Source organism: Vicugna pacos, chromosome 15, assembly GCF_048564905.1.
Source record: "Vicugna pacos chromosome 15, VicPac4, whole genome shotgun sequence".
Taxonomy (NCBI): Eukaryota; Metazoa; Chordata; class Mammalia; order Artiodactyla; family Camelidae; genus Vicugna; species Vicugna pacos.
The window spans coordinates 49,352,805-49,374,542 of NC_133001.1; the positions used below are offsets into that span (position 1 = coordinate 49,352,805).

General features: G+C 42.6%; 1 long non-coding RNA gene across 1 annotated transcript; it reads right to left on the reverse strand.

Annotated features, from left to right (window-relative positions):
- Positions 1-19,011: 19,011 nt before the first annotated feature.
- Positions 19,012-19,573, reverse strand: LOC140685912 (uncharacterized). Its single transcript, XR_012059372.1, has 2 exons — positions 19,512-19,573; positions 19,012-19,232 (listed from the first exon to the last, which is right to left on the reverse strand). It is a non-coding gene; the product is annotated as an uncharacterized lncRNA (long non-coding RNA).
- Positions 19,574-21,738: the final 2,165 nt, after the last annotated feature.

Sequence of the window (21,738 nt, forward strand, 5' to 3'; positions counted from 1 at the left end):
TGAATTCTAATTTTCTTCTGTTTTCGCAGTTTCATTCAAAAAATACTGATTGTTGCCTCTTCTGTGTTGGGCACTTTACTGATACTTCCTCCTGGTCCACATTTCACTCCATTTCCAAGGCAGGAGCAACCTCAGTTTCTAGAACAGTTTTATAGAATCAGGTTATTAGAAACTGAATCTATTAATAAAAACTATTTCAAGTATAAGTGACAGAAGCCAATTCAACCAAGTAAAGCTGAAAAAAAGAAAAAGGCTGGAGGTCGAGGGGAGGATTTCTGGAGTGGATTTCAGAGCCAAAGGAAATGTGGCAGGAGGCAGGGCAGCTCTGAGAGCCTCCAGACCGGGGACTCTGGACCCTGAGGCCCTTCCTCCTGCTCCCCTCTGACCACTGGCTGCCTTATTTTAGACTCTTTCCGGTGTGAGATGTGTGGCCATCAGAAGTTTCATTCCCACCCTTAGCTCACCTCTAAGAGGAAGGAGACTGTCTCTCTAAGTGTCAGTGTGACACGTCCCAGGGTAGGACTCTGACGGGGCTGTTTTGGTCACAGGCTCCCCTGAACCGCTGTGACCAGGGAGACGAGAACAGTCACTGATCTGCCCTGACTTCTGCGCCCACCCCGGGGCAGCAGAGCCAGGACATGGGGGCTGACGAAGAGCAGTTACACAACAAAGTGGTTGGGTTTATGGGGGGATTACATTCCCACACAGAAAGGGAAAACGCGCAGTGTAGGCAACAAATAACACGTGTCCGCGCACTGATTATGTCAGTTCAGGTCCTCTGTGAAGCAGAAGCCAATGTAGAAATTGATGTGGGAGAGATTTCATGGGGAAAACTCTCGTGAAGAAAAAGAGGAGAGGGAACAGGGGGCAGGCAGGGGCTTCTGCAGAGTGGGATGCTGTTGACACTTTTTAAAGGAGAGAAAAGATGAAGCAGTGTTGAAGAGCCTCAGGTTCCCATCAGCTCTGAACGCGCTGGGCCAGCGATGGGAGCGCCAGGGCATCTATTGCCCGTTGGAGAAAAGTCCTGTTTTGGGAGGGACGAGCCCATTCTCTGCCCCTGCTGTGTTCAGTGGTTGTCTGGGAGCATCTCTGGAAGAGTGTGGGGTTGGCAAGGAGGCTATGGTGGATCCTGAGTGTGCGCTTGGCGGTGGCAGCTAATCACAGTCCTCACCGGAAGTCTCCTTTTTGAGGGAAGTTCAAGTTGTGCGTTTCCATGGCAGCCACACCGCTGCCCAGGGAGGTTCTGGCCCCCTCCTCAAGGTGAACACTTGATTTGTGCAGGGATGGAGCTGAGACCTCAAGTCAACATTATACCCTCCTAGTCCCTTGAAATTCCCATGGGGTCTGCTTCTCGTCTGGCCATACCATTGATGTGCACTAATGAGGCCAAGCCCTACCCTGGGGAGCCTCTCCTTCCCCAGATGCAAACCTGTTCAAGAAGCCAGAAAGGAAACTGGTCCAGCCAAAGCGGTAGGAACCGTGAGAAGTCTCCCTCAGCTGGACGGTGACATGTGAACATGTTAAAAAATAAACCATTCTTTAGACTGATGTTACCATAAATCTTGAAATTTTGTCCAGTTAGAACAGACTATCCAGAACCATAAAACAGTGACACAAACAACTCAATACTGTTCTGTTTAAAAGCCCTATAGACATATTCTTCCTAAACACAAAATCTCCCATCCAACTTGTCTCCACCATAGGCTCAGATTTATAAACTTTAAATTACCGACTGGTTAGACAGCAAGAAATACATCAAGAATGACACAGCCACCTGCAGAGCTAAACATTCTGGTATTTGCTCCTCTGCAAAAACGGGAGCTGGGAGCTGAATTCACACCCATCAATGTGGCAGAGACCCCGCCCTGCCTCTGCCCACCAGCAGGGGCCGGAAATCACATCCGGCCAGTCCAGGTGTTGACAAGAAGAAATATCATCCTTCGTTTTATTAGTTGGAATCTAAAGCGTGAGAAGAAATGCCTTTGCGGGATCTAGCCAGTCTCATTCATCTCGAGATACACCTGAGGCCTGGAATTGGTCACGTACATAAATCACAGAATATTGAAGTAGCCCCTGAAAATCAAGCAGTTTACCATTTTCCAACCATACCCTTGGGGTGCTTTCAGAGAATCTGCTGCCTTAAGACTGGGGTAAAGATGGAGAAAGTAATCATAATAAAGAGATACAAGAAAGGTGATGCTCCCCGTGCATGTACAGCAACGCCTCGCTTATTAGGTAGATACACCCATTTATTCAGAAAATTAGTCCTTCCAGACTTCTAAATATTGTTATCATAAAAGTCAATCAGGACAATGGCTGCATGTATGGGATACACAGACCCATCTACTTAACACCATTCTGTGCACAATCCAAATTGTCCTGTATTGTCTTGATTTCAAGTTCATAGTCAATTATACAATGAAATTTACAGGGAAACTTTTAGGGTAGAGAGTAACTCAGACTGACAGCTGAGTGGCTGGCAGTGAGGCTGGAGAACAAAGCAAACTTAAAAGCAGACACCATTCAGTGTTTTCATTTTCTTCAGATAAATGCTGCAAAGTAGAATCGCTGGATCAGAGGAGAGTTCTTTTTTTTTAATTATTGTGAAACTTCCATACTGTTTTCCATAGTTACTGCACCAATTTACATTCCCACCAACAGTACGCAGGGCTTTCCCCTTTCTCTACATTCTCACCAAAACTTGTTGTTTTTTGTCTTTTTGATAATTGTCCTTCAGCTGCGAGGTGACACTATGGCTTTGACCTGCATTTCCCTGATGATCGGTGACATGGAGCATCTTTTCAAAAACACAGACTTGAAAAGACATGTGCACCCGCATGTTCATTTCAGCTTTATTTACAGTAGCTGCGATATGGAAGCAACCTGTGTCCATTGAGTGATGACTGGATAAAGAAGATGCCGTTTCTATGTACAATGGAATATTGTTTGGTTATAAAAGATGAGTAGCTACAAACTTCTCGTTATAAAATAAACAAGTGATGGGGATATAACGTATAGCCTGGGAAGAACAGTCAGTCATACTACAATAATTTTGTATGGAGACAGACAGTAACTAGACTTACTGTGGCAACCATTTCAAAATTTATATAAATATCAAGTCACTACGATGTACACCTGAAACTAATATGATGTTGTATGTCAATTATGCTTTAATTAAAAAACAAACACTAGAGCTTAATAGGCAATAAGATCAGAATTTTTTTGTAGAACATGAAGTTCTGAGTGTTTCAATCCTCCTTGGCACTTCTTTTAGTGATGAAATTACTACTGTGGCTACTACTATTTCTAGTAACAATTAATTAGCTGAGGTACTACTATGTGCTCAGCCTTACTCTCTGAACACTTGTCACGTGCTAATCCTCATCATTCTAAGAAGCAGATATTATTATCCTTATTTTACCAAGGAGTTAAGTGAGCTGCAGTCAGTTTAAGTAACTTTCCCAAGGTTTCAGAATTACTGAAAGACTACATTACGTTCAGCTAACTCTACTTCAGTCAAAAACAAATTGTGCCCGTTATTTCATATATATATATCTCCAGTATATTTTGAAATCATGCATAAACTAGCAAGCTTTAGTTTGCTTTAATGAACATTTACTGAGTACGTGCTCTGTGTCAGTCACTGAGACAGGTGCCAGAGGTTCACAGATGTCTAAGACTCAGTTCCATTCCTCTTGAAGCTCATAATCGAGTGGAAGTCCTCCATAGCAATCCGATTTGCTGATAATGCTAAATTATTCTGAGCGTGTATGTGTGTGCGAGAACACTAAATCTAATGTTTAGGGTAATTATCCTAAGGAAAAGTAAACATAATAAACGTGTTTATTTGTATTTTTGTGTCTATATAGGTTAATTCCATCTCACTTTCATATGGTGCCCTATATTTTATATGGTACTCATATAAAACTATGAGGAAACAAGACTGGGAAGAAATGGGAAGAAATTGGATAGGAAGAAACTTAAAGAAGGTCCTCCAGCCCCACCACTGAAAAGACATGAGGAAAGGGAAAGGCTAACACTCAGTACACGTCTGGCACAACTAGCGTGCGTGGCCTGGCCTGGCACGTGGGTTCTAGCAGGTCCTCCTTCTGGGGGGGGGTGGTTCTACCACGGAGTAAAGGGCAGGGGAAAAGGTAAGAGCCCACATGAGATGGAAGAAGGGGAGGAGTGATTTCCCCTTTCAGGTTACGTGAAGGCCACTTGCACATGCGGAACCTGCACCGTTGGCAAGAGAGGAGCATTCTATCCCAGCGCAGCCGTATCTCAGAGGGCTGGAACAGGGGTTGCTATCTGAGTCCACAGCTCTCTCCAAGGGTTCAATGGGCAGAATTCAGTGCATTCCTTGAACTTGAGAAAACATTTCTTTTCAATAAGTTTAACTGAAATTTAGCATTTCGTTTCATTATAAATGTAGACAATAAGCCCCAGGAGTATTGGCTGTAATTGTGGTTTTCACCAATAAAAATCAGATATTGCCCTAGTGCATGACAGTTATTACAGATATTTCAGAATTCTTTTAAACTATGTTAGTTATTAAACCTAAATGTAGATCACATGTGATCACACTCTTCTCGTGTAATGTCACCAGTTGACTTCCAGGCAACCCGAAGCCAGGTGTCATCAGCCACCAACTACTGGTTACCCAGACATCTGCAATACATTCTCTCTACAATTATTTGTTGATCAACATGTGGAAAGGGATGAGTCATTTTCATTATGTGTTACGGAACAGTTTCTGATATAAATCGTATCAGAGATGTTGATCTAGCCAAATATGAGCTCATTGATCGCAAACCTAAAATCGCAAAACATTGGAGTGTAACTCAAAAAAATCCATGGAGATTTCTGGTATTCCTTGAAAGACTATCTTGGCCTTGCAATACTATCTATGGGAGCTTTTATTCAAAATACCACAATATATCTTTGTGAATTGGGATTTCTACACTTGTAACCATCAAAAACAAAAAATCAACATTGACTAACTGCCCAACATGACCTGTGTGTTGCCTTGACAAAGACCACCCCACAGTTCAATATCCTTATTCAAGGCAAAAAACAATGGCCAACCTTCATATTGGTGTATGTGTGAAAAATAAAATCCACTTCTAATTTACTTAAATTTTAAATGTGTTGTTTTGCTCTTTAAATGTTAGTAACAATGCCATATTTTAATTTTTAAAGTTTAAAAAATTGATTTATATATATATATATATTTTATTGAAGTATAGTCAGTTTACAATATTGTGTCAATTTCTGGTGTACAGTACACTACTTCAGTCACATAGGAACATACATACATTCATTTTCATATTCTTTTTCACCATTAGTTACTACAAGATATTGAATATAGTTCCCTGTGCTTTACAGTATAAACTTGTTTATTGGATTTTGTGAGAATCCTCTTATATTTTGAAATGAGAGACACTCTGCCAGAGTTTAGTAGGTGTTCTGCGTGATTCAGTGGGTTTGTAGATGTAATTCTTGGTGTATTTGTGGGAGAGGGCGAGCTGTGATTCTCTCTATGCCTCCATCTTGGCTCAACTCTCTAAAGTTTAAAAAATATTAAAAATATTTTCTTCTAAAAGGTATTTACAGGATTCACCAGGCTGCCAAAGTATTCATTGCACAAGAAAAGTTAATAATCCCTGGGCTAAGTAATTTTACAGTGATGAGGAAGCCAGGAGACATGGAAGATCAACATGGAGTAGTCAGATATTCTTGAGATACACCATGGGAATGGCTGATTTACTGTTAACTTTCATCTAACTGTATGAGTGAAATGTCAGCTGCTATAACAAATAGCCCACAAATTTCAGTGACTTGGAGCAATCCGTTTGTTTCTTGGATGTAACAGTACTGGAAAGAGTAGAAATGTCAGCATGGAAACCCTTCCCCATGAAGTATGCTAACGATTCAGGATGACAGAGCGTCTGCCACTTTAACACATGACCTCTGAGTTTTCCATGATATTGACTCAGCCAACTGGAAGAGGTAAAGACCATGGAGAAGTACAAATGGAAGGTTTTTATGAGCATATTACTTCTACTCCTAGGCCAGGACTCAGCACGTGGCCACACAGATCTGCAAGAGAGCAGAGGAAGTACGTCTGCTGAATATCTAGCCAGTCTCTGCCACTTGGTCTTGCTAGGAGAAACATGAGTTACAGATAAACTATAGTATATCTACTGCTTGTAAAGATAGTACCAACTTGCATTTATTGTCTCACAAATTATATACAAAAAATGGTGTTATACAGACCACTTAGGGTCACCAGGAGAGCTTGTAAAAAGTACAAATCCCTGATCTACTGAATAAGAAGCCCTCAGGATGATTTTTAGGCTTTCTAATATAGAGAATAAGAAAGATTTGGAAATATCTTTATTAAGGAAAAGCATCACTATAGGGAAGAAAGAGGAAGAGCCCAAACAAGAAACTTACAAAGGGAAAGAATAAAAGAATAGAAGGTTACAAGAATGAAGGAAGATGTTCCAAGAAGGAGGCATTGAATGCCTCAAAGAGTGCAAGATAATAAAGGCAATCTGCAGATCTGTGACTTCAGTAAACTGATCATTCTAGGCTGAGGTGTGGGTTTTATTCTTTCTCAAAGAAGCCTGACATGATCGAGCCTTTAAGACAATAACTCTGGTCATGGTGCAGGTAGTTTTTGAGTTCAACCAACTGGGTATGGTGACCATTGATTAATACACCAGGAAGGAGGAGATATGGTGGTTTTAGTTTCGGAAACAAGGTATCTCTGAGACAATCAGATACAGCTTTGCAGAAATGACAAGAGCTCAGAAAAAAAGACTGAGGCCACAGGCTGCATGCTAGGTTTTATCATCCTATGTGTTGTATTGGGCTATGAGAATGAAAAGACTGTCCAGAGAAAATATGTAGTTGGAGGAAAAACAGGGACTTTTCTGTGTGATTCAAACAAGAAATGTTTTTCATGTAATCAGAGTAAAGGTCCAGGCAGGTGCCTGGAAGATGTGATGAAGAATGGGATAATTACTGAAGTGGGCCGTGGGGCCTTCAAAATCTCTGTTTTGGATGTCACAGATATTGTACAACTTTTGCTTGCTTTTTCTGCCCTTTTTATTTCCAAGAGTCCACTAGAGATGCAATGGGAAAAGTTGGCTTGGGTATTACTTCCCTCCCAGTAATGGGTAATTCTTTTCCCTTTTGACTTCCCTTTCTTGGTAAAACACATCAGTTACACAGCAGGCAGTCCCTGCAGTGTTATTACTTCTTTTCTTGGCTCTCTTATCTCCAGATAAGAGACAGTATGCCCCTCAGACAACAGTCCTGCTTTCGATCTCCCTGCGGACATCTTCCTTTCCGTCAGCTCTGAAATAGACCCTTCATGGAGGTGGAGACAGTCTTGCACAATCACAATCAAATGTGTGATTTATTTTTAAACTAACAAACAATCCTTCTGACTCCCCCAGGAGACAAAATCTAATATTTCCAGAGGAAAGTAGAGTGCACGCCATGGGCTGGCTCCCTGGGATGTCCTGTAAATAGCCTCCAAATCAGGAGTAAAGAATGCAGCTTGGTTGAAATAAAGGAAGACAAGAGCCAGAGAGATGATCACGTTGGCTTGTTGTTTTTCTGAATGTGTCCATCTTGGCACCGCTCAGCCTGATGTCCACAGAACACAGCTATCGCCTCACACAGCCAGCCTCTGTCATGTGGAATCAGTTGACATCTGGGGCTGTTTCGTGTTTCTCTCCTTCATCTGCCCTCACTCAAGCATTTGGAGACATCAGTGACTCAACCAAGCAAGAAGAGAGAAAGCAGTGATAATTAGGTCCTCTTCGATCTCGCACTGCTCATGGTAAAGCTCTACTGAAGTAAAGAGTGACATCATTCATTCATTCATTCATTCATGAACACGTTTATTTCCTGCCTCTTGTGAGTCTCATGTGGGAGCTGGTCACATGTTGTTCTTCATCTCAGTAGGGGGAAGGATTGAAAAAGACAGATCTGTGAAAATGTTCAAGCTATGGAATCTTGGGAAAGTCCTAAGACAATGCGAGGTACTTTTCACCCCTTTCTCACGCCATGTCAGGGATTGGGAGGGGGGCTGTTAGTAATCATTTCCAAATGCGAGTATGTGGAGGAGGAGTTGGTGTGTAGAGGGTTGTATGTTCCAACTAACGAGGAAGGGAGGGGAGGGAGCCTCCCAGGATGCGTCTCACATGATTCAAGAGCCACCCAGGATGGTGGACAGTGGTCTATATTGTGGTCATTGTAGGTTCTCATCTCATCCCACTGGCCTGCCAAGGAAGCTGGTTCTTGGTGCAGAAACTGGTTTGCTCAAGGACTTGAAGTTTAAGAATAAAGCGGAACAAATCTAAGAGTCTATCGCATTAACAATACTCTGAGTCAGACTTACCCCTCTTTCTGTATGACGATAACCACAGTAGGACTCCAATGGCTATTCTTTTACTCACACCTAGAAAGCCACCTGCTGATTTTCTCCAACAGTTGTCTAAAACTTCCTCAATTCTTTTAAAATCCTTTACCAAACTCTAGCCTGATAAGTTTTTAGTAATACCTTTTTTCCCCTAAGACCGGCCATCTGAGGGTGAGTTCCTTTGCCCCTCTCTCTATGGCCGACTTTTGTGGAGCTTCTCACACCTTTATCTCTTCATCCTTGGAGGAAACACTGCTCCTTCTTCAGACCATAGCAAATCTTCCACTCATCATCAGACTCCATCACCTCTACCTTCTCAGGGCCTCGGCCCAACAACCACTCCCCCTCTCCTTCCCTCCATTCACTCCCTCCTGTATTAATCAAGTTCTTAATGTTGTGATGTTTTGACTTCCCCGCCAAGGGTTGGCTAAGTCCTAGAGATAATAAAAAACATGCCTGGAAACACAACTTTCACATGCAAACCAACCAATTCCACACCCACACCCCCAGCCACCTCCTTTATCTAACTCTCACACACCAAGTTAATATTCCCTCTGCCCTAAATCAGCTCAGGGCCAGTTACCAGACAACCACCCCACATCCCAGAGCCTATCAAAATTATTCCAACTAGCCAGTCCTAAACTGTTTCCCCTGCCCTGCCTTGCCCACAGAAAACTCAGTAAAGGCTCCAGGCTATATTTTTTCCCCTCACTGCCTCCTAACCAAACCTGGTGCTTCCGCCTGTTGCCCTGCATGGCATGGTGCACACTCTCATCTCAAACTTGTAAGTAATAAGCTTTTTTTCCCCAATGACATTGACTTCTCTGTGTCATCAGTAACCTCCATAAATTAAAATCCCATGGTTTCATTGTACCAGAACAATGTACCAGAAATCTTATGGTCCAGAAAAAAACACTGGTAATATTTTAATAAATATCCCTCTAGAAATATCTTGTATAAAAAAGTAAAGAAAGAAGTGTACATATATACATGTATACATTTAGGTGTCTTAGATATACATAATATTTTACATAAATGGGATAATGCTATACATCTTCATTCAATAATATGCTAACAGCTTTACATTTCAATAAACAAAGATATATGTCATCAATTTTAGTACCTAAAGAAATTTTAGGAATAACTTATTTACCTAATCTAGTATATATTTCACGTTCCTTTTTTTGTGATTTTAAACAATAATGAAATAAACATCTTTATTTACTTATATTTTCACATTTGCATATTTATGTTCTTAGGGTAAATTTCCAGAAATAGGTTTAATGTGTCAAAGGATATATCACTTTTACCCACCAAACTGAACATCAGAAAGGCTGTATAATTTATATTTTACCCCCACCCCCACAGTACATGAGAGTAATCATTTCCCAATCCTTCATAAAAACACATTTTCAATCTAGTAGGTGAAAAAAAAAAGACCTCATTTTATTTGCTTATCTTAGATTAAGATTAAATTAGTTTTCTTTTGTATAATGTATATTGATTTGCACTTTTTTTTTTTTACAAATTGCTCATTCACATTCTTTGCCTTTTTTTCTGCTTGGTTTCTCATTTGCAGTTTTGATTGTTCTGTAAAACTCTTTATGTATTCAGACTCAGACTGAGTAATCAACTCAGCGTCACTTATATGATTGACAAACAAGTTTCCCCGTTTGCTGTTTTCCTTCCAGCCTTCTTCCCTGTTATTATTATTTTTTTTGTATGTAAGTCATAATTTCTAATACAGCCAGTTTTATTAATATTTTCCTTTTTGGTTTCTAGCTTCCCTGGAATTGTTCTCAGCTGATACATTATAAAATGTCTTCAGTGGTTTTAAGTTTACAGTTACATCTTTGATCCACCTGGAGTTTATTTTGAGCTATAGGGTGACTGGTGAACTCCTTTCCCATCCTTCCCTTCATTTCCCACCTTCACAGGCATTCCGGTTCAAAAACCGGACATTCACCTGAGACCCTTCTCTTCTGTGTGTCCCACACATCCAGGTAGTAACTGAAATAACCACAATGAACTTTGGAGTGTTTTTCAGGCTATGTGAAATATTTCCACACATATCACATCTGAGCTTCTCCACAACCTGAGATGGATCAGGTGAGCCCCCCTTCCCATTATGCCTTCAATAACATGTGCACAGACAGGTACATTGCTGGGGAGGAAGAAAGAGGAGCCTGGAGAAGCTGTGACTTACTCCAGGGAGTTCCAAGAGTGAGGAAAAATGAAGTTCATCCTAAATCCTGTCTGATTCCAAAACCCGTATCCCTTTTACAACAACACATAACTCTGAAACCTTATCAGCTCCTCTGTTGTAAATCTACCCTATGCATCCCCTCTTTTCTTCTCCAGATGCTCCAGCTAGAGTGTTTATTATCTCTCACCTGCATTTTTTCAGGTCCCCCCCCCCGTCAATTTACACATGGTCTTAGATTAATCTTTCTAAATCATAGTTATGTTTGCCTGCTCAGAGTCCTTCAGCCCACTGAATACATCCTTGCCAGGCATGTAAAGACCTTCAAGATGTGGCCTCAGCCCATCTTCCATCGTCCATCTTCTCCCATTATTCTTCCAAGTGGACTGTGGGTTTAAGGGACACTAAGGATTTGCCAAGACTCACGCATGCCTCTGCTGCCCAAGATCACACCTTGTTTCAAACCACTACTTCCTTTTACAGTCACCACTGTTTCTCCTTTCTCTCCTTCCTTAAGACTCAGCCTGAATTTCACATCAGTTATGAAATCCTTCCTGGAATCTTCCAGTGGACATTTCCTTTCTTTCCCCTTTAACTTTCCACAGTCCTTAATCAGTGACTCTTTCATGACTCATACGTTTCTACTTTATAGTTTGTGCCAGGGTCTTAATTTCCTTATCAGACTGTCAACTTCTTGAGTTAATGGATGGTTTCTTCTTTAAATTTTATCACTCATCTCCCAATGCTTACAATGGTGACTAGCACAGGTAAATATTTGAAAAATAAAGTAATTAGTGAACGAACGTGTCAATGAAGGAATGATGGAATGCAGGAGTAAAATGAGTGGCTGATTGTGGATTATTTTAGGAAGCCTCTATATTGGGAAAGATTTTTCTCCCTTTATCGCTCTTGCCTATCCTGATACCCACCAATACACACTCATAGTGATGTAAGTCTGAAATCCCAGCAGTAGAAGGCTACGACTTCCATGTATTACTTTGATCTGTGCAAAATGTTGCTGCCCCAAGGATCAGAGGCCCACATTTCTTGGAGAAATTCTCCATCATACGGTGAGTGGAAGACTTGAGAATGGGAAATCCCCCCCAAAGTCTGGGGATAGTTGCATATAAAATAGAACAGTGTACCTCGTTAGGCAGACAAGTAGAGCTGAAGGAAAAATTGGGTTAATTTGGAGGAATTGGTTATTGACACAAGGACCCGCCCGCTTTTCAACCCTGTGGGTGGTTTTACAGCCCTCAGAGTTCTACATATGAACCCTTCCTCCTTTGTATCACCTTCCCCACCTGGGACAACATGGCTGTCTTCTGTGGGGGGGGGGGTACGGCCCTGGCTCTGCTAGACTCCCTTGAAATGACAGAGCCTGTTACATATCCCTGCCACCCCTCCACCCTGGGACTTCCTTGTTCCCAATAGAGACATCATCTCTCAGGGAGAAGAGGAGCAGTCACGTGACACGCAGAAAGGATGGTATGTTCAAAAAGAAAACTGACAAATAACACCTTCTTGCCCCCAAGGCAAGGCACTACTTTAGAGGGGGCTGAGTGCCAGTTTGTTAGAACTGAATAAATCAGATTTCTCATGTTTAGTAACAGATGTTCTGGCTACAACTCATGAAGTCATTTAATATTGCTTTATGCTCTGGTAATAAAAAAAAAGTCATCTGGCTTCACTTGGCCCAGGTTACATATCTTCCTCAAAGGGTCAAAATGATTTGATGCAGTTCTTGGATCAAAAGGGCTAACGCTGTCTGTATGTTACAGGCTGTGGACGGGGTTTGCTCAGAGAACAGGACAGATGCTGGCATAATACATCCAATGGCCTCAAGTGTGCCTCTGACCCCCCAGACTTGCCCTACCTCTGGGTTTTAGAGGATGTGAATGCTCCAGGAGGCTCACGTTTTCCACCCTCCACATATCTCGCACCTGGCAGTGTGAACGTCCTAGGAAGGTTAGCACAGGTTGACCAGCCATCCTGGATGCGGCTGGCAAGTTACCAGAGCTTTATCTCTACAGCCTTGAAGGGGAGCAAATAAGCAGGAACAATTTGGCCTTCTCAGCACAAGCTTTGCAGATGAATTTGGATTAATCTCCTGAGGTAGGGAGCGAGGGAAAATGTGCCTGACGAAGCCTGGAAATAAATCAAAAGAACTTGCAACATGGCTAAGCCATGGAGTGGCCAAGATGACTCAAAGGCTGAAATAACCAAGTTAATCAGAAAAGGTCTTCTAAAGAAAACTTATGATAAGTAATAAGGTGATTCCTTATCCTCAGAGAAAATCGAAGGAAAAGATAAACAAAGGCAAGACCCAGAGGTCAAAGAGGGAGACGGCTTCCTCCTCGGAGCATCGAGCATCGTCCCAGAAGCAAATTGAAGGGAGATAAAGGGGGATCCAAGGGCCATAAAAAAGGGGCCATTGCTGCAACGTCTCAGAGAGCGCTAATTCCTTCCTAGGAAGTATGATGTCAATACTTAGTAAAATAAATGGCAAATACTGAGCAGCAACATAAACACCAGGTAGGATGATGTATTCTAGAGCAGGACGCTCCATGAACTCAAAGATCCTGGAGGCAACGATCCGGGTAAACCTCATGGTCAAGTTCACACACACACACCAGCAGGTGTGAGAAAGGTAGACAGTAGACTGGGAACTGCTTCCAAGGGCCCTTCGCTTCCTTCTACCCCCATGACACCCATCCTGAGGAACACCCCCCTTCCTCCATCGTTGCCAGCAAAGGAAGTCTCACGTTCAGGCCCTCACTGAACTCCCCCATGGCAATGCCAAGGCACTGCATCCACACCATCTGACTCTGTGGATACAGATACATCAGGCACATTCTAGACCTGTGAGCAGCGGACAGTCTATTTGGGGAAACCAATGTGGAAATAAAGGATCACACATGATGGAGTAGAATTGTGTACAAAGGCGTGGTGAGTTCCCAGAAGACAGATGAACATTGGGCACAGGATCTAGCTTTGCACAAAGCCACTAGGAAGATGTCCTGCTGCCCCGAGAGGCCTAGGCAGCCTGGAGAGCTGTGGCTGGGGTCTGATTTGTGGTTCTTGCTCTCACATCACGGGATGTGAGATGCTTGTCATGGCAAGCAGGGATGGAAAATCACTCTATGGCCATCTGGACGAAGCAAAGAGACCAGGTTTCCTGAAGCAAATGGGAGGACAAATTGCCTAAGGAAAGACCCTGGGCTGTTTCAAGATTCCATTGATACCATGAAAGGTTTAAAAATATTGTGATTCCCAGGGCATTTTGGGTTTTGAGTGCAGAGTCAAAATGCAATAAATAATGGTGGTGCCAACCTAGTAAGATGAGAAATGTCTGAGAACCAGAGTGTCAGAGGCGAGAGGGATTAGAAAGAGGACCCAGTTCAACTCCTTGAATGAGAGATGGGGAAGCTGAGATTCAAGTAAGAGAACTGGCTCACTGACGTCCTGGCACTGGCCGGTGGTGGAGCAGAAGGTCCACCTAGTCTGGTCATGCTTCCTCCAAGGGACAACATCGTTTCCTAGTCACCTTTCAATCTTAGCAAAATCTGCCAGAGTTCAATGACATGCAAGTGGACCCCTCGTTCTGTTTCTGTAGTGACAGCATTTTGTAGCAATAGAGCATTGACTTGCTTTATCTTCAGTTATATCCTTACTTTGGAACCCGCAGCCCAAGTTCTAATTCTCTCCATGCCATTTTACCAGAAGCCATGAAGGAGTTGAGGCAACTTATTTCATAGAAGAACAAAAGTCAAAGACGAAACTTTTCATCTGAGGAGGAACCTTGATCTCCAGTTGGACTCAAGAGCACTTAGGCTCATACACTCCAGGAGAAAGATGGGCCTGTGTTGGATACAGAAAAAGGGGATCCTACAGACCTGAAACCAACTCCAATCAACAATCCAACCCAATCAAGGCTTGCAAGCTGGTAGCAGCAGTAATGCAGGAATAAGGTCATTTGTTGAGTACAAACCACCCCTTGGAGACTCCAGGCCGCAATCAGCAGTTTCCACCTTCTGCTCGTCTCAGTGCCCTTGAGCCGCCCTTGAGTCTGTCCTTCCCTGTTCTAGGGGCTCCGAGCTGGAGCTGCAGTTGGGGGAAGGTAAGGCCGCCCTAGGGCAGCAAAGTAGGGCGGCCAGAGGAGGGCAGAGCTGCCCGGAGCCTGGCACTGAGCGTGGACAGCGGCTGGCAAGGATGATGGGACCTTCATTTAGACTCATTGTTCCCTGCATTCAAATTCTGCCTCTGCCGCTCACTGCCTGAGGTCAGGCAAGTTTCTAACTATTTTTCACTAGTTTTAAAGGTGCATTTGCCCTTGTGTTTTAAAATCTCTGCGATTTTGACGTGCTGTGCTACTGGCGAAGTCTCCCAGTGAGAATGGTCAGGGGCTTTGATTTCCTTGGGTGGCGCTGTCGCCTAAAATAATGACATGCCTTCCAGTCACTGGTGTTTCAGGTTTGATAACATTAAGGAGTATTTCTGAGCTTCTGTTTATTTATCTGTAAGACAGAAATATTAAAAGCTGCTATAAGGGTTAAATTAGAGGACGTGAAAAAGTCATTTAGGGAAATAGCCTTTATTTAATAATTGTCTCATGTGGGAACTGGAGATGTGGACTGTTACCTCCCTCTCCTGGCCCCCTGAGTCAGGCTGTCCCCAGTCCTCGCTTCACAAAAGATGGCCTGGCAAAGCTGAATAATAAATCGTAGCTAATGTCTACAGATGCCTTATTTGGCACCAGGCCCCGTACCAACTGATTTCATGGGTCTGATTTCACTTTTTCTTACAAGGCTCTGAGGCTACAGTGAACTCCTCACCTGTAGGAGGTCACCTAGTTAACAGCAAAACTAGGACTTGAACCATTCTCTGTGATATCCACCGTGATTTCTACCAGCAAGTGGACACGCACAGAGCTAACTGCCACGAACCCAAAGAAGACCCCCAGATTCACTAGTGTCCGGACCCCAGGCCTCCTCCCCTGGGTGCTGGTATAGGTGGATGATAAGGCTTTTCCATCCGTCCTAGGAAACGGGGTTAATAGGTTGGCAAGGATGTCAGGAGCTGGGTGAGATTGACCCCGGGTACTAGAGGAGAGACTGCTGCAATCACGTCTGATCTGGGCACAACCTAAGACCACTCCTGGCTCCTCCTGGTGCGGAGCGCCGACCCTGACACCCTCGAGCAGAAGCGAAGGCGGTTGGGGAAACACCATCAGGGTCTTGTTACAACGGTTTGAACTCAAACAATCTCCTGATGGCTTCTCTGGGCGCAGGCCAACTGCAATGGTGTGTTCCTCACAAGTAGTCTTTTCCCATTCCAGGGACTCCCCGAGGTGTATTCAATAAAGCGCTCCTCATTCTGAAGCAGATGGAAAAGTGTTTAAAAAGGTGCCAGGTTTATTTATGGAAGCATGAGATTGACTTTAAGAGATGCGCTTTGCCAATATGAAATGCGAACTCTCAAAACAGGAAGTGTCATTTACTGCCTATTTATTTTATTGCCGTATCAGCTGCCCAGAGCCCAAGAATCCTTCCTCTCAGGAATTATTTATTTTCTAACTTCTGAACCAGAACATCTTGACCATCACCATTCACGCTCCTTGCTGCCAGATTCCAGACTACAAACATGTGCCTCGCTGTCATTCAGAGGGGATCCACTGAGGTTTCAGTGAAAAACATTTGGACTCTAATCGTTTGACCTGAATTTCTTTTTTTTTAATGTGAGTGGAGATGTTTCAAATAAATCGAATCAAATGACAAAAGATGATACAAATCTTAAAATGGCTCTTAGAATAATGGAGGAACTCTCAAATATCTCAAGATACCCAGCACTCAGTATTCTGTCATTATCTTTTAATTGGTATGAAGAGTTTTATGGAAGAAAATGAGAATCTCGTCATTTGGACTTATTCCTGTGTATCTGGTAAGAATGAAGAAATGGACCATAACTTAGTGACTTGTTCAGGGTACAGCTCTCTTCCTGCACTAATAATTTTTCACAGTGTTTCAGAGTTGAAAGTTACTACTCTAGCCTTCATGAAACAGACCAATAATAATCGGTTAGAAACAGCATTTGGTATTTAGAGAAATAGCCTATCACACATGAAAGCACTGACGACAACGCAGGAAACTTGTTTCTTGCTCTGGGATCTGTGAAGCCCAGCACTGGCCTGAGCCCTTGAGAAAACTCTTTTCATCCAAGTGTCTGGTCTTCCAGGAGATGCTAGAGATGCATGAACGAAAAACAAACAGGCTCCGAGGGAAAGGATGAATATTATTAAGAAAACAACAACAAAAAAGGAAAGAGCGGCTGTGTAAGAATTCCTTCAGCTTTTAGGGAAATACACCCCAGTCTAGTCCACTAGAATGATCTAGACCATTCTATCTGAGTATTTTGGAAAAGGTACATTTTCACACGTGGACTTTAGCTGCAAAGCACAAGCTGCTGGAAGAAGCCCTTGGGCAGAAGACATGTTACAATGGCGCCACCTGCTGGATACTCTCCAAAACACATTTCTTCGTCGGTCTTTCTCCTGCTCTAGACTTCTCCCTGTCTCCCTATTGCTGACCGAAAAGAGTCTAAAACCCTGGTGTTCAATGCCGCTATGATCTAGCACAAGTTGATGTTCAAATCTCATTTCATGACACTCTCTGCATGGGTATTCTGGTTCCTCTCCCGGAATAAGCTCAGAATTTTTAGCCTCCTTTCAAGCCTAGCATTAACTCCATGCACAAGTCAGAGCATCACAGAGGAGCTGAGGAGATTCAGGGCCAGAATCTCTGCAGGAAACAGCCGGAGGGTGTAAAGTGCCCCAATACCCCCTTCGCGTAGGACTCCCAAGTGCTTACAATAACCTGAAGACTGTTTCTCTCCGGGCATTTTGAAGTTGAAACAGGAGAGAAGTTAGCAATAGGAAAACAGGTAAAGGACGTTAGTACACACACAAAATACGCACATTCAAATACATATCAGGAAACAGAAGGCTGAATTCACAAATGATCAAAAATGCAAATCAGACTCAAGCAGTATCATGTTTGTCGGTCAAATTTGAAATGATTGTTTTTAAAATGATTCTGTGCCTTGTTGGTGAGGGTCTAGAAAATAGATTGTCTCATACACTTTTGTGGAGCAGCATTTCTGAAGGGCATTTTGTGACTATTCATCACAAGACTTAGCAATATGCTTACACTTTAATCTAGAAATTTGATATTAAAAATTTCCTTTAGGACACTATCAAAGTTTTGTCCTGGGGTATATTCACTAGAATGGTAATTACTGCAGCAGTGTTAATTGTCGTAGATAAAAGTTTGAAATAAGTTACATGGCTACATAGGAGATTTGATATAGTCATATGATACATTTAACTAGACACAGTAAATGATAGATATTGTGATAAAAATGTTCATTACATATATATTGTTCATATATTATTTAGTAAAAAAAATAGAAGATTGAAACCCAGCGTATTCTGTTTGATTTGATTTTTGTTTTTAAAGTATGTGCACAGAATAATAATCACATACTAATAATGCTCCAAAATATTAATGATTATTCATAATAAATAAAATTAAAATTATTAATAATAATGATCCAGATGGCAGCGGCATGAGTGATTTTTATTTCTTTCCCCCAAATTTCAAAATGTGTTGTAGTAAGTTATATATTTCCTTTTATAATAGAGTATTTTTAAGAAATACAGTGATAAAAACCTGATGAAAGCAACACTCTTATTCAGTTGTATCTGTGCATCGTTTTCCATTGGACTAGATTCAGCTTGTCATAGGTTTTGGTTTTGGTCAATGCTTGTTACAGTTTCAAGTCTCTGGGATGCCCAATAATTCCCTCTCTACCAGGTCTAATGTGGGTGTGGGTGTGGTGAAGTGGTGCCTGAGCAATGCCAGGTGAATCCCGTAAGCGAGCAAAGTGTTCTGTGTTTTATAGCCCTATCAAGGGCTATAAAAATGTTACATGCTGCAACTGACAATCCCATTATAAAGGTTCCATCCTAGATGGCATACTTCCCTTGAAAGAAGAAAACTATTTACAGTCAAAGTGTTTATTACTGAGTTATCATTAATCAGCAAAACATTTGAAAACAATTTAAATATCCAGTAATAGATAGTTAAGTGAATTCAAGGGCACATATTCAATGGAAATTTAAATAGTCATTAAAATGACTCTTACGAAAATTACACAGCAGGAATTAAATACCCAAGGTACAATGTTAAGTGAGAAATAAGTGGAATAAGACATAGCTGGCTTCTTGTGATTTTTGAGTATACAAAAAAAAAAGTCTGGACGTCACGAAAGAGGAGAAGGAAATATGGAAAGGAAGGTAGGACCATTAAAATAGCCTTGAGTTTCCTTGTCTTTTATTTGAAATAAAAGTCACCCGTGTTCTTTTTAGGTTGTAAATCTCTGCCCAGGATGTGAGGCTGGAATGCAAAATCCACGGCAGTCCCGTGTGATGGAAAACGGTGCGACTCAGAAGGTGTGAGCAATCCTAGAAGCACTTCATCTCCAGAAGCGTGGAAAACTCCATTCTCTTGGGGCATTCTCAAAGGACGTGCTCTGCTGGAAGAAAGGGGGAAAAATCAGCTTTTTAGCTCTGATGTTTCAGAGCAGTATCTAGGGCTCTGATCTTCCACCCCACACTCGATGTAACTCAGTGACAAGCGATTTTACAACGGGAACTTGGATCTTCAGTTTATAGAACTTAATCCGTTGGTAATTTTCTCTTATACAGAGACACGCTATTTTATAGAGCAGTAGACCAACCCTCCCTATGTTGACCTAGAGCCCACAGGTCCAAACAAGGAAAGAGGGATTTAAAGAAAGAGACAAATTGACCTTTAATTGAAGGAGGAATGAGCCAGCTCGGTGCAGCCTTCTCTGGAACAGCAGATCCTCTGAAGACATGCTTCTGCTCTCACAGAGGTTGGCCTGGCAACTCGCTTACACACTCCGCTGGGGGAACTTCTTTTCAGCGCCCGCCAAAATGCCGATCCAGGTTCCTTTGCCTAGCAGCCTTGAAGGCTTGCACACATTTAGAGAAAATACTTTCAATGACTCTGGAGTTCTGCTTTATGTTTTATGTTCCTTTGAACTTGTTACCTCTTTACAATGTCTCGGACTATTAGTTTGGGAACATTTAAAGTTAATGACTATGTGGAAAGTAAAACAACACTTTGATGTTGTTTAAGTCATTCATTCTCTCTTTCATACACAGGAGGTTAGAGAAGGCTGGGCGATGCCAGATCAAGTCACTTCAGGAATAAATAACTTATCTGGGGGTCTATGTGGATGGTTGCTCGGGGGAAAGGGGGGGATAGATCAACTCGAGTGTCTGAGGGAGCCGGAGCCATGATTAATGAGGGTCAGCTTTAAACCTCGAGCACACAGATAGGATTACTTCACACAGAGAGCAGAGTCTGTCTGACCCAGGCTACTCCAACCCCGTCTCCTGAGGTACGTCGTTCACAAATCTTGTTAGTTTCAGGGACGCACTGACAGCAGAAAGAGATATGGAGAGGATCTCCTTTGGCCATAAGTAGACAGTCCTTATAAAAGTACCGTATGAATGCAATGATGATGGCCATTAAAGAGAACTGGCAAATGTTTCTGCAAAGTCAAGGTTGAAGCGTCTGGTCCGGTGTCTTTCCGCAGAGCGCAGTGAGCTCTTCCAGAGCGTAGTCTTTGCCAGCACATTTTGTTTGTTTGTTTGTTTGTGTTCCTTACTTCTATAGGTGACAGCTTGAGAGGCATTTGTGGGGTGGGTCTCTCTGTGATGTGTAAGAGACTTAGACATGGAAGACGTGGAGCCAGGGAACCAGAAAGACAGAAGGAGAGACCCGTTCAGATGTCTTAGATATGGACCCGGTCTGCACTTATTGAAGGAGAGACAGGCACTCTTCACTAGAAACTGCCTTATCTCATTGAATAAACAACAAAGGACAGTAGACCAAGGATGGAGTCTCTAAAACATTAGAGAGGCCCGAAGGATGCTCAGCAGGAAACCTAGAACTCCGCTCCTTTTCCCTTTTGCCAAAGTAGCTAAGTGTGTATTTATGTTTGTTAACGGTTGTGTTCAGCTGTGTGTGAAGAGCAATAAACTGACTTCTCTCACTGAGTTTATATTAAAAAGACACAATTAATGTTTAAGCATCAAGAGTAGTAGACAACTTGCACTCATTATCGAGTCATCGAGCAAATATTTTTGGGGCATCTGCTGTATGTGTAAGACTGATCTAGACATGGAGATACAATGGTGAAAACACAGAGGTCCCAGTTCTCATGAAATCAATATTCTAGAGGGAGGAAATGGGCAATACAAATAGCGACAAATGAAGTTTATTTTAGTTCTCAAGAGCAATGGAGAAACAAGTGCAGAGCTGTGTGATAGAGGATGAATGACACAGGGTGAGTGAGGGTGGAAATAATTCAGACTGAGAGGTGAGGGAAAGTCTCACTCAGGAAGAGATGCTCTGGCTGAGACTGTTCAGACAGACCCAGAAAGGTAAATGGGTCCTCAGGCAAGGACCAGCTTTGTTCGTTCAAGAAACAGAAATAGAGTCACTGTGGCTGGGGCTTAGGTTGCAAAAAGGAGAGGGATGAAAGGTTATTTCAGAGAGGACTGGGTGGGCAAGGTCATCCCAGAGCCCTTAGGCCAGAGGAGGGAGTTAGGGTTTTATTGTGGGTGTAATAGAAAGCCATTGGAGAGACTGAGAGCAAGAGTTTGTGTTTCAAGACATCACAGCTCCTGATTTGCAGAGAATGGATAGTAGAGGAGAAAGGAGGTTAATTAGGTGGGTATCGTAACGCTTCAGGCAAGAAACCATGGTGTTCTGGACTGGATGCTAACAGTGAAGGGGACAGAATCTGGAGGCATCAGAGGGCAGAGTCTGCAGAACTTGCTGCAGCATGGGACAGCGGTGCTGCGTACTGAGCCAGGAGATGCGGGAAGGCGCTGCTGGAGAAGCATCAACGTACTTTCGGGAAGTGACTTGAACTGAGAATTGTGTGACTTCTGGGGTCAGGTCATCTAGAAGGGTTCCCTAGAAGATACAAGCCTGAACTG